Source organism: Bubalus kerabau, chromosome 1 (assembly GCF_029407905.1).
Source record: "Bubalus kerabau isolate K-KA32 ecotype Philippines breed swamp buffalo chromosome 1, PCC_UOA_SB_1v2, whole genome shotgun sequence".
In the NCBI taxonomy this organism is placed as follows: Eukaryota; Metazoa; Chordata; class Mammalia; order Artiodactyla; family Bovidae; genus Bubalus; species Bubalus kerabau.
This window is the reverse complement of record NC_073624.1, coordinates 183222216-183234602: the sequence shown is the minus strand read 5'-3', so window position 1 is coordinate 183234602 and position 12387 is coordinate 183222216.

Sequence of the window (12387 nt, the reverse complement as noted above, 5' to 3'; positions counted from 1 at the left end):
CTGCTTTCATGGAGTGGATACTTTTCTGAGAACTTATTTTCTCCTTAGATTTCATAGCTTCCCATGACCTTGGTTCCCTGTGTACCCACTCTGTGGATTCTACCTTTGTAGAGAGCTGGGAAACTGAGTGAGTCAGACACAAAGAAGGTAGTCATTTATTCCTCAGGTACTTATTGTGCACCTACTACATGCCAGATGTACACTCGCTGAAGTCTCAGAGTCATGCCAAAGTAAGAATTACCACCCGTTGTATGGATGAGGAAACTGAGGCCCAGGGATGGTGGGCAACTTCCCCCCACATCAGGCACGTGAGCCCTGTGGGTTGGGTAATGCCCTTACCTAAAGTCTATGGTAAACAGTCTCTTATGAAACAAAGAACCAACAGAATGGAATTACGGCCTGGATCAGGGATGCAGGTGAGACCTAATTTAGAAGGTTCTATAACACTGGTGTCCATTTGGGGTGGCATGTTCTACCGCTGTCCCAGGATCTCAGGGAACCTCCGTTGGTCTTGTTCAGCTCTCCCTTGGCTGGAGTGAGCTCTCCCACTTCACATCTTCGTCCCTACACCAGGTGCTCACATCTCCCCCACCCATCCCAGGGGCCCCCACATGTCCAGGATGGGGGATACCCAATGGTGAGTGGCTGCAGAGACTTATATAATCTCATCTTTCTCTCTAGTCTGGGCTCCTTCCTCCATGCCAATGCCTCTGTCTCCTGAGTGGGAATCTTTGCTAGGTAGGTGCCTCCAAGCCTCTCTGCAGCACACTCAGGCCTGCAGCAGTCTCTTGAGTTTCTATCAGTATTTTGATTTGGAAGTGGGTCCAGGAAAGAAAAACTGCCCTAGGGTGCCAGTGAGCAGCAGAGGAGGCAGGAAGCACTTAGACTACTTGGGTGGGGATCCTTTGAGATATAGCCTTGCCACCCAATGAACTAATGGATGGGGGTAAGAATGGGTGCTGACTGAATGAGTGATAACAGGAGTTCATATCTCATCCACCTGACCCCTCCATCCCACCCCAATCCAGGTCCCCCAAAAGAAAAATGATAAGTGTTTGCTCAATAATTGAAGTAAATTTGAGCATCTACTGCATGCCCAGCCTTGCTGTAGGTGCTGGGGACACAGCAGTGAACAGAATGGAAACCACCACCCTCCTGGAGTGGATATTTACCATAGCCACATTCACCTGGACTCTTTGAATCCTCTCAGCAATCTAAAGATCCATCATTGGCCCATTTTGCAGGGGAAAAAAACTCAAAGTGAAGTCTCCTGCCCCAAACTGTACAGCTAGTAAACTGAAGCACAGAGAGGTTAAGTGACTCACTCAGGTCACACAGAAAGTTAACAGATGGAACTGAGCCTCGGAATCTGGACTTAAGAGGGAGCCCAAATTAGCAGATGCAAACAACTATATATATATATATATATATATATATATATATATATATATATATATATATATCAATAAAATGGATAAACAATGAGGTCCTGTTGTATAGCATAGGAAACTACAGTCAATATACTGTAATAAATCATAATGGAGAGGACCTGTTGGTCCATTGTTAAGACTTTGCTTTCCAATTCAGGGGGTTTGGGTTCCATCCGTGGTCGAGGAGAAGGGAAAGGCTTACCCACTCCAGTATTCTGGCCAGGAGAATTCCATGGACTGTATAGTCCATGGAGTGGCACAGAATCGGACACGACCGAGTGACTTTTAATTTTCTTTCAGTTTCCTGGTCGAGGAGATCTCACATGCCTGGGGGCCAAAATCCAACAAAATAGAAAGCAATATTGTAACATATTCAATTAAGACTTAGAAATAATGAAAAAGAATATGAGAAAGAATATACTTATATATATATGAAAGTGAAAGAGTTAGTCTCTCAGTGGTGCCGGACTCTTGGCGACCCCATGGACTGTAGCCCGCCAGGCTCCTCTGTCCATGGGATTCTCCCGGCAAGAATACTGGATGGGGTTGTCATTTCCTCCCCCAGGGGATCTTCCCGACCCAGGGATAGAACCCGGGTCTCCAGCATTACAGGCAGTTTCTCTACCATCTGAGCCACCAGAGAAACCTATGGCTCAATCACCTTGCTATACACCAGAAACTAACACAACACTGTAAATCAACTCTACTTCGATTAAAAAACGAAACATAGAGGGAGCCCAAGAAGGGTAGGAACTGGGGAGAGCAGCCATGGGTTCCACCCAAGTCTTCGGCAGCCACCAGTGATAAAGTCCAACCTCTTGAACTTGGCCACGAGAGGGCGCCAGCGAACCTCCGGCCAGACGCTGAGCAGCGCTCGGCCTCCTCCCGCAGGAATGTCAGTGGCGGAGGGAGGGGACTTTGGCGGCCAGCCCAGAGCAGCTGCTGCTCCCGCCGCTGATTCCGCCCTCCTTCCCCCTCCCTCCCTGGGACACCGGGCTTGCAGAAAGGAGGCCGGGGCGGGAGGGGCGGCTTTGCACGGATTTATGGCCTCTGTTTTCGTCCCCCTTCGCCTGGGCTTCCAGCCCGAGGCTTCCCGGGAAAGGCCGGGAAGGACCCAGGAGACAGGGAATAACACGCATAACAACATAACAACGGATAGTTGTCATTTGTAGTACACCTACGAATTCCTGCGCTTGGTGGGACTTTCCACCAACTGCTCCATTCTACAGATGAGGAAACAGATGCTCAGAGAGGTACGGTTGATTGCAGTCAGGAGCTTCTTAGTGTGGAAGGCATGGCCGGGATGTGGCCAATTTAGTCACTTCCAGTCCTAGCCCAGGCTCCTTGGGCCATTTCTTGGCTTCCTCAGAGCTTCTAGAACTGGCTTTGCTTCCTGTTCCCTAAGGGAATCGCATGCCTTCTCTGCTGGTCAAAGGCGGTCTCTGAAGGCTGTCAGAGTTTTCAAGGGAAGCTTATTGCCAACAGAGGAGAAAGAATAATTTAGCAATCACATTTGGGGTTGATTACTGGGTCTGAAAGCACCATGGAATTTCAATAATATGTGTCCCCAAAGAGCTCACAGCCAGGTCAGGGAGAACTACTCATAAATAAGCAGATGTGAGAGCCCAGAGGAGCCTGCTAACCCATTTAGTCTGAGGAGTAAAGGAAGGTTTCCTGGAGAAAGTTGTATTTAGGCTGAAATCAGAGAATCTCAGGGCTTCCACGGTGGCTCAGACAGTAAAGAATTTGCCTGTAAATCAGGAGATCTGGATTCAATCCCTGGGTCGGGAAGATCCCCTGAAGAAGGGAATGGCTACCCACTCCAGTATTCTTGCCTGGAGAATTCCATGGGCAGAGGAGCCTGGTGGGCTACAGTCCTTGGGGTCACAAAGAGTCAGGTGCGACTTAGCAACTGAACAACAAGCAACCGTGTGCCATAGGTGCCGATGATGCAACTGAGCACACGAACAGTCTCCTCCCCGTGGAGACGATGTTCTAATGGGTGGAGATGGGCAAGAAACAAATATGTCAGGTGATGAGAAATAAAGCAGGTCCAAGGTATACAATGAATCTGCTTGTGCCATCTTTTGGTGATCAGGGAGGGGCCCCTCTGAGTCCCTGTATGAGATCAAGGAGGGAAACTTGTGGAAATTTGGGAAAAGTGTTCTAGGCAGAGGAAACAGCGAGTGCAAAGGCCCTGAGGCGGAAGTGTGTGTGGAGGTTTAAGAAACAGCAAGGAGGCCTGTGTTCCCGGACTGGAGTGAGTGATGGTGAGAGTGATGGAGATAATTTGAGATGAATATTCAGGCGTCAGATCATGTAGGAGGCCTCATCGTTGTGGATTTGAATCTAAGTTAGAGATGGAACGTGGAGAATTTTGAAGAAAGGAGGGGCATTTTCTTTCTGTGTTAGCAAATTAGTCTGAGGATGCCCTTTGTTACTATGACTTGAAATCCAAAAGTAACAAGGAGAAGAAAGGTGAATAATTCCACAACATAAAAACAAGGCCAGGACTTCTCTGGTGGTCCAGTGGTTAGAAATCGCCTGCCAGTGCAGGGGACATGGGCTCCATCCCTGGTCTAAGAAGATTCCCCATGGTACAGGGTAACTAAGTCTAAGTGCCGCAGCTAGTGAGCCTGTGTGCCCTGGAGCTGATGCTCTGTAACGAGAGAAACCGCTGCAATGAGAAGCCCACGCACTGAACCTACAGAGTAGCCTGTGCTCACCACAACTAGAGGAGGACCGAGCACAGCAAGGAAGACCCAGTGTAGTCTAAATAAATAAATAAACAAATGCACCTTCATAAAAAAAAAAAGGGCCAAATGCCACCACAGAAAAGTTAAAAAAAACCTGGGAAAACATAACTCTACTTCATATTATAGACCCCTTAATGTCTATAATATGTAAAGAGTTTCTAAGAATTAATGGTAAAAATATAAATATAAATTTGTATATTTACATAAAATATGCAAATCCCATAGGAAAAAAATTGAGCAAATGGTGTAGTCAGAATGTTTACAAAAAATGAAACACAAGGGTTCTTTAATGCATTAAAAGACACTGGGCCTTGCTAAGAGCAATGCAAGTTAAAATAAGAGGAATGTGAGATACCAATTTTTACATGTTAGATTGGCAAAATGATGCTCAATATGGTTGAGCTGTTAAAAAGTGAGCATATTAATATGTGGACTTCAGTCCTCCCCAGTAGAGATGAATTTGATGATGTTCATAAAGATTACAAATGCTTAGCTTCTGTGGCCAAGAAATCCCATGATAGAAATGCTTGCACATGTGTGAAATGATGTATAAACACAAGGTTATTCATTGCAGCCATTTCTATCATAGCCAAAGGTTGCAGAGAACCCCTAAGATTCTTCATGAACTCCAGGACCAGTTGTATAAATTACCCCCATCTACACAATGGAATATATTACGGCTGAATCAAAGAATGAGGAAGTCTGCTCCGGCTGATGGAGGGAAAACTCCCAGGACATACTCAAGGAAAGATCCCTTCACTCTTCACTCTTATGTGTATAGTATGTTGCTTTTTGTGAAAAAGTTTTAAAAGTGTATATTCATTTTTTCCACTAAAATGCTACACATTTATTTTTATTTATTTTTTAAATGTAGGTAGTATTTGAGCATTTTATTTTAAAAAATTAAAAAAAACTTTTTGTATTATTTTTGGCTGCACCCCTGCAGCATGTGGAATCTTAGTTCCCCGACCAGGGTTGGAACACATGTCCCTCTGGGGCACAGTCCCAACCACTGAACCACCAGGGAAGCCCCCTTATTTTTAAAGTTGTGGTAGAATACACACAACATGAAATTGACCATTTTGACCATTTTTCGTGTACAGTTCACAGGCATTAAGTACATTCATATTGTTGTTGACCCACCACCACCATCCATCTCCAGAACTCTTTTTACCTTCCCAAACTGAAACTCTATCCCCATTAAACCCTCACTCCCCATTCCCATTCCCCAGACTCTTTGAACCACTTTTACTTCCTGTCTATGAATTTACATATTCTAGGTACCTCATATAAATAGAATCACGCAATATATTTGTTCTTTTACATCTGGCTTGTATTACTTGGCATAATGTCTTCAAGCTTCATTGTGTTGTAGCACAGGTCAGGATTTCCTTCCCTCTTATTTTAAAATTTTGCTTGCTCTGGGTCTTTGTTGCAGTGCGTGGGCTTCTCTAATTGCATCATGCAGGCTTAGTTGCCTGGTGGCACGTGGAATCTTAGTTCCCTGACACGGGCTCGAACCTGTGTACCCTGCATTAAAAGGCAAATTCCTAACCATTGGACCACCAGAGAAGTTCCTTCCTTTTTAAGGCTGAATACTATTCCTTTGTGTGTATATACCACAGTTCATTTATCCATTCATCAGGTATTTTTTTCCCTTGTATATTCAGATAGAAAATCTGGATAAATAACTCATGAAAGTTATAACAGGGAGGGGTGGGGAATCAGAAACTGGGTAGTTGAGTAACGAGGAGGGTCAGAGAATGGCTTAAAAATATTTCTTAATATGTATTTTTTATTTTTGTGTATGTTCTTTTGTATTTTTTGATTTTGAAAAGCACTGTGAATGTTTTAACTATTTGAAAGATATTTTTAAGGGTCCTCTGGGCTGTTGTCTGGAGAATATATTGTAGGGAGGAAAACACAGAAGGGGAGGAGGCTGGGGCAATATTCTAGGTGAGAAATCTTGGTGGTTGGACTAGGCTGGAGGCCAAGAAGGTGTTTTGAAGTACGTGGTTCTGAGTATACTTTGCAGGTCAGGTGAATAGGATCTCCTGATAGATCATCTATGAGGTGTGAAAGAAAATAGAGATAATGCCAAGATTTTTGGCTTGAGCAGTTAGGATGGACTTATTTTGGCTAAGATGGGAAGATGGGATGAGGGGGGTGTGTGAGTGTAGAAATCAAGAGTCAAAGGTAGGCTGGTTATTATCACCTTCTGAGCTTTCATCAGTCTCTGCTGGTCAGCGGTAGCATCCACCTAGAATTTAATAGCAACCTTTCTCTTCCCACTGCAATTGTTTTGTAAATGTGTTTGTTTATTTAATTTTGACTGGGTCTTCTTTGCTGCTGGTGGGCTTTCTCTAGTTGCAGCAAGCCGGACGCTACCCTCTAGTTGCCATGCTACTCTCTAGTTGGGCTTCTCATTGTGGTGGCTTCTCTTGTTGCAGGCTCTAGGGCAAGAGGGCTTCAGTAGTTGTGGCTCCTGGGCTCCAGAGCACAGGCTCAGTAGTTGTGATGCCTGGACTTAGTTGCTCTGTGGCATGTGGGATCTTCCCGGACCAGGGATCCAGGGATTGAACTCATGTCTCCTCCGTTGGCAGGCAGATTCTTTACCACTGAGTCACCAGGGAGGCTCTGCATTTGTTTGTAGAGTTGCTATCTGGGTTGATTATGATTCTTCCTGATTCTCAACAGAAACTGACTCAGGGTGATTTAAGCTTCAGAGGAATTTCTCGGGTGGATACTGGGGGCTCATGGGATCACCAGCCTTGGAAGATGGAAAAGGACAAAGTGAGGGCAGGACAGCAGCTAAGACCACAGTTTAAATCACCCCCTGGAACCAGCCAGCAGCTCTGGCTTTTGTTGCCAACACTGGTGATGCCACGCTTACATCCCTTCTGCCCCCTCCTCTTCCTGATCATTCCTCCAGGTGGGCAGCTCTCCATTCTAAATCCTGTGCATCTGCAGAGTGGAATCAGGTCACATGCTTGCCCTCAAGCTGCAAGGGAAGCTGGGAGAGAAGGTCTGGTGTGTTCTTGTTCCAAGAGTCTATATGGAGACTTCCCTGGTGGTCCAGTGGTTAGGAGTCTGCCTGCCAATGCAGGGGACACAGGTCTGGGAAGATCCCACATGCCTCAGGGCAGCTAAGCCCGTGCTCCACAACTATTGGAGCCACGTGCCTAGAGCCCATGCTCTGCAACAAGAAAGCCACCGCAATGAGACACTTGTGCACCAGAATGAAGAGCAACCCCTGCTCGCTGCAACTAGAGAAAGCCTGTGAGCTGCAATGAAGACATAGAGCAGCCACAAAAAAAAAAAAAAAAATCTATATGAACGGGGTTTGGAATACTGTCTGCCCCACCTGCAAATAAAAATCAAGTTCGGCTTCACTCATCCTGGGTATGATGGCTCTTCCTTCTTGGTAAGGAGGTAATTGTGTCTTTTAAAATAATTTACTTAAGGGAGTTTTTAAAACATTTTATAAATACAGATTTTATTTTGTGTTGGAGTATAGTTGCTTTACAATGTTATGTTACTTTCTGGTGTACAGCAAAGGGATTCAGTAATATATACACATATAGCCATTCTTTTCCCAATACTTTTCCCATAGAGGTTATCACAGAATATCAGGGAGAGTTCTAAAGGAGGTTTCTACATTAATTAATTAGGCTGTGTTGAGTCTCAGTGGTGGCAGGTAGGCATCTCTTGAGTTGCGGCGCATGGACTCCAGAGCGCCCAGGCTCAGTAGTTGCAGCTTGCTCCAAGGCATGTGGGATCTTAGTTCCCCAACCAGGGATTGAATAGGTCCCTTGAATTGGAAGGCGGATCCTTAATCACTGTACCACTATGGAAGTCCTAAACAAAAATCGGAGTTCTTTTTTTTTTTTTAAAGCAAGGAAATACTGGAAAATCATAAGATTCAGGGCAGAGGAGACCTTTGGAGTGAGGCAGGCAGCCAATATCAATGATGTTCTAACGGTAGAGTCTGATGGTAGGCTCCTGTGTATGCACTTTGCTCCTCTGCCTTGTCAAGTGCGTGTGTTGTTCCATCAGTCAGCGTCCCAGATGGAAAGAGATAGCACACTCACAGTGGGTAATTTGGGGAATGATGGGGACAGGCACAATGGTTAAAGGAAGGGCCAGGGGTCGGGAGCCTAATGGAGGATAACGCAGTGCCTTCCTGCTGCCAACCATGGGGTCCCATCATTATCTTTAGCTGAAAGGGGCAAAAGGAGGGCGTGGTCCTCAGAAACTGGAGTCAGGGCCTGAAACGGACAGGTGCTTCGAATCCACAGGGACTCTGCATGGAAGGGACAAACACCCTGGTCTTTCCCCTCCCACCCCCTGACCTCCTGCTGATGCCTCCCACTGGCAGAACCAAATGCAATGAAGGAAATTGATTGATCTGATCCTTGGGTGAGCCTCCTGGTGAAAGACCTTTTGCACATGTGTGTTTCATCTACTCTTTTTTATTTTATTTTAAATGTTTATTTGTCTGTGCCTGCTAATTCTCTTCAGTCGTATCTGACTCTGTGAGACCCTATGGAGCCTGCCAGGCTCCTCTGTGCATGGGATTCTCCAGGCAAGAATACTGGAGTGGTTTGCCATGCCCTCCTCCAGGGGATCTTCCCAACCCAGGGATCAAACCCATGTCTCCTGCATTGGCAAATGGGTTCTTTACCACTAGCGCCACCTGGGAAGCCCAGTGTTTATTTATCTATTTATTTTATCTGGCTTCACCTGGTCTTAGTTGTGGCACATGGGACCTTTTAGCTGTGGCATGAGGGATCTAGTTCCCTGACCAGGGATCAAACCCGAGTCTCCTGCATTGGAAGAAGGATTCTCAACCACTGGACCACCAGGGAAGTCCCTCACCTATTATTTTTAAAATTTAATTTAATTTAAAAATTGACATAGGAAACTCTACTCATTTCCGTGTAATGACCTATGTGCTTAGACGCTCAGCTGTGTCCAGCGTTTTGTGACCCCGTGGACTGTAGTCCACCAGGCTCCTCTGTCCCTGGAATTTTTCAGGCAAGAATACTGGAGCAGGTTGCTGTTTCCATCTCCAGGGGATCTTTCCAACTCAGGGATCTAACCTGGGTCTCTTGCTTTGGCAGGTGGATTCTTCACCACTGGGCCGCAGGAAGCCCATACTAACCTATATGGAAACAGAATCTAAAAAAGAATGGAAAAAGATTTAAAAATAAAAAAGAATATGTATATGTATAACTGATTCAGTCTGATGTACAGCAAAAACGAACACAACATTGTAAACCAATTGTGCTGTTGTTTAGTCACTAATTTGCATCTGACTCTTTTGTGATCCCTTGGACTGTAGGCTGCCAGGCTCCTCTGTCCATGGGATTTCCCAGGCAAGAATATTGGCGTGGGTTGCTGTTTCTTTCTCCAGGGGATCTTCCAGACCTAGAAATTGAACCTGTATCTCCTACATCACAGGTGAATACTATATTCCAATAAAAATTAATTTAAAAATCAGTATTCAGGTCACGTGAAATTAAATTACGGGGATGAACATGGAAGTGTTAGTTGTCCAGTCATGTCCAATTCTTTGTGATCTTATGGGCTATAGCCTATCAGGCTCCTTTATCTATGGGATTCTCCAGGCAAGAATATTGGAGTGGGTAGCCATTCCCTTCTCCAGGGGAATCTTCCCAACCCAGGGATGGAACCCAGGTCTCCTGCATTGCAGGGAGATTCTTTACTCTCTGAGCCCCACATGCATGTGGGGATCTTAGTTCCCTGACCAGGGATCGAACCCTCGTCCTCTGCAGATAGACGCCAAAAAAAAATTTTTTTTAATTGAGATATCATTTATGTGCCACAAACATTGCCCTGTTTAAGTGCACAATTCTGTGGATTTGGGTGGATTCATAAGCTTGTGCAACCATCACCGTTATCTACTTTTAGATATTATTTTGCAGGTATTCCAACATTGATTCAAAAATCCAGTACAGAGGGAGCAGAAAGGAGGAACTGATATGAAAAAATATTGAGTAGCCCCCACACTGACTCAAAGAGATCTCTTCTGAGGGTCTGGTATTTTCCTTTCAGTTTCCCTTTTATTGGAAGAGGTTCTAAGGACCAGCATAGACTGAGTTGGATGGCCCCAGACTAGATTCCTGCCTCTCCCCACCCCTCCCACCCCCTGTCTCTTGAAACTGGGGATGTTCTGAGTGACTCCATCTCATAAGGCTGCCGAGCAAACTTTAATTAAAAAACTTTGCCTGGAGCTTGGCATTCCAAGGTGGTTATTGAACCCAAAACCACAACAAGTATTCCAAGTGAAATGAAACAGTCCAGAGGACTTTGGTTTCAGCACTTTATTGCTAGTCCTGCTTGGTAGAAGATGACACCAGGGGAGTCACCTGCCCAGGGCCACCCACTGAAAGATAGGCAAAATCAGTGTTTATACCCAGAGTCCATTTGCTTCCGAATTCTCAAGAGGAGGGCCAAGAAACTTGGGGGACACTTGTCTCAGGGTTCAGATGGAATCCTTATTGGTTTAAAAAATAATTAAATTGTGGCAAAGTATATACAATACAAAAGGTGTCATCTTTACTATTTTTTTTTTTTTGGCCGAGGCATGCAGGATCTGAGTTCCCTGACCAGGGATCGAACCTGCACCCCCCCTGCACGGAGAGCATGGGGTCTTAACCACTGGACCACCAGGGAAGTCCCTCTTCACTATTTTTAAGTGTATAGTTGACTAGATTAAAAAAAAATTGCTCATTTATTTTTGGCTGTGCTGCATCTTCATTGCTGTGTGCCACCTTTCTCTAGTCGCAATGAGCAAGGACTGCTCTCTAGTCGCTAGTCCTCTCTAGCTGTGAGTACTTGGGCTTCTCGTTGCGGTGGCTTCTCTTGTTGTAGAGCATGGGCTCTAGGGCTCTCGGGCTTCAGTAATGGTGACTCCCAGGCTCTAGAGCACAGGCTCAACAGTTGTGGCACACAGGCTCAGCTGCTCCACGGTGTGGGGGATCTTCCCTGATCAGGGATTGAACCCATGACTTCTACATTGGCAGGTGGATTCTTTACCACTGAGCCGCCAGCGAAGCCCCTCCAGTTCATTGGTGATAAGTACATTCACATTGCTGTGTGACTGCCACCACCATCCATCTCCAAGAACTCTTTCTTCATCTTGCAGAACTGGAACGCTATCGCCATTAACCACTAACTCTCCATTCCCCCATTTCCCAGCCCCTGGCACCCACCATTCTACTTTGTCTCTTTGAATCTGACTCCTCTAGGGACCTCATATACGTGGAATCATACAGTATTTATCCTTTTGTGTCTGGCTTCTTTCACTCAGCAGAATGTCCTCAAGTTTCATCCATGTTTTAGCACGTGTCAGAATTTCCTTCCTTTTTAAGGCTGAATAAATATTCCATTGTACGGATGGATCACACTTTGTTTATCCAGTCATCTGTTGATGGACATTTGGGTTGGTTCCTCCTTCTGCCTATTGTGGACAATGCTGTGCTGAACATGGGCGTACAATATCTTTTCAGTTCTTTTGGGTAATACCCAGGAATGGAACTGCTGAGTCGTATGATAATTTCATTTCACTGTTTGAGGAACTGCCATACCACTTTCCATAGGGGCTGCACCATTTTACATTCTTACCAACAGTACCTGTCTAACACCTAACGTGCCAAGTGCTCGGTCAGGTCTGACTCTTTGCGACCCCATGTACTGTAGCTTGCCAGGCTCCTCTGTCTATGGGATTTTCCAAGCAAGAATACTGGAGTGGGTTGCCGTTTCCTTCTCCAGGGGGTCTTCCCAACCCTGGGATTGAACCTGAGTCTCCTGTGTCTCCTGCATTGCAGGTGGATTCTTTACCTGCTGATCCATCTGGGATGCCCACCAACAGTGCACAGGGATCCAATTTCTTTACATCATTGCAAACACTTGCTATTTTCTGGGCATTTAAAAAAATGTAGTCATGCTAATAGGTGTGAGAAAGGCCCTATTTCTTTTTAATGTTTTTATTTATACATGAGAAATTGAGCTTTATTACTTACAGTGATTACTATTAGCTGCAAATATATATTTTATGAAAAAAATATACATACATTGCTGGTGTGTCTGCAGACACATTTTACTGATAGAATGCATGCACGCTACGTTGCTTCATTCATGTGCAATTCTTTGTGACCCTATGGACTGTAGCTCAC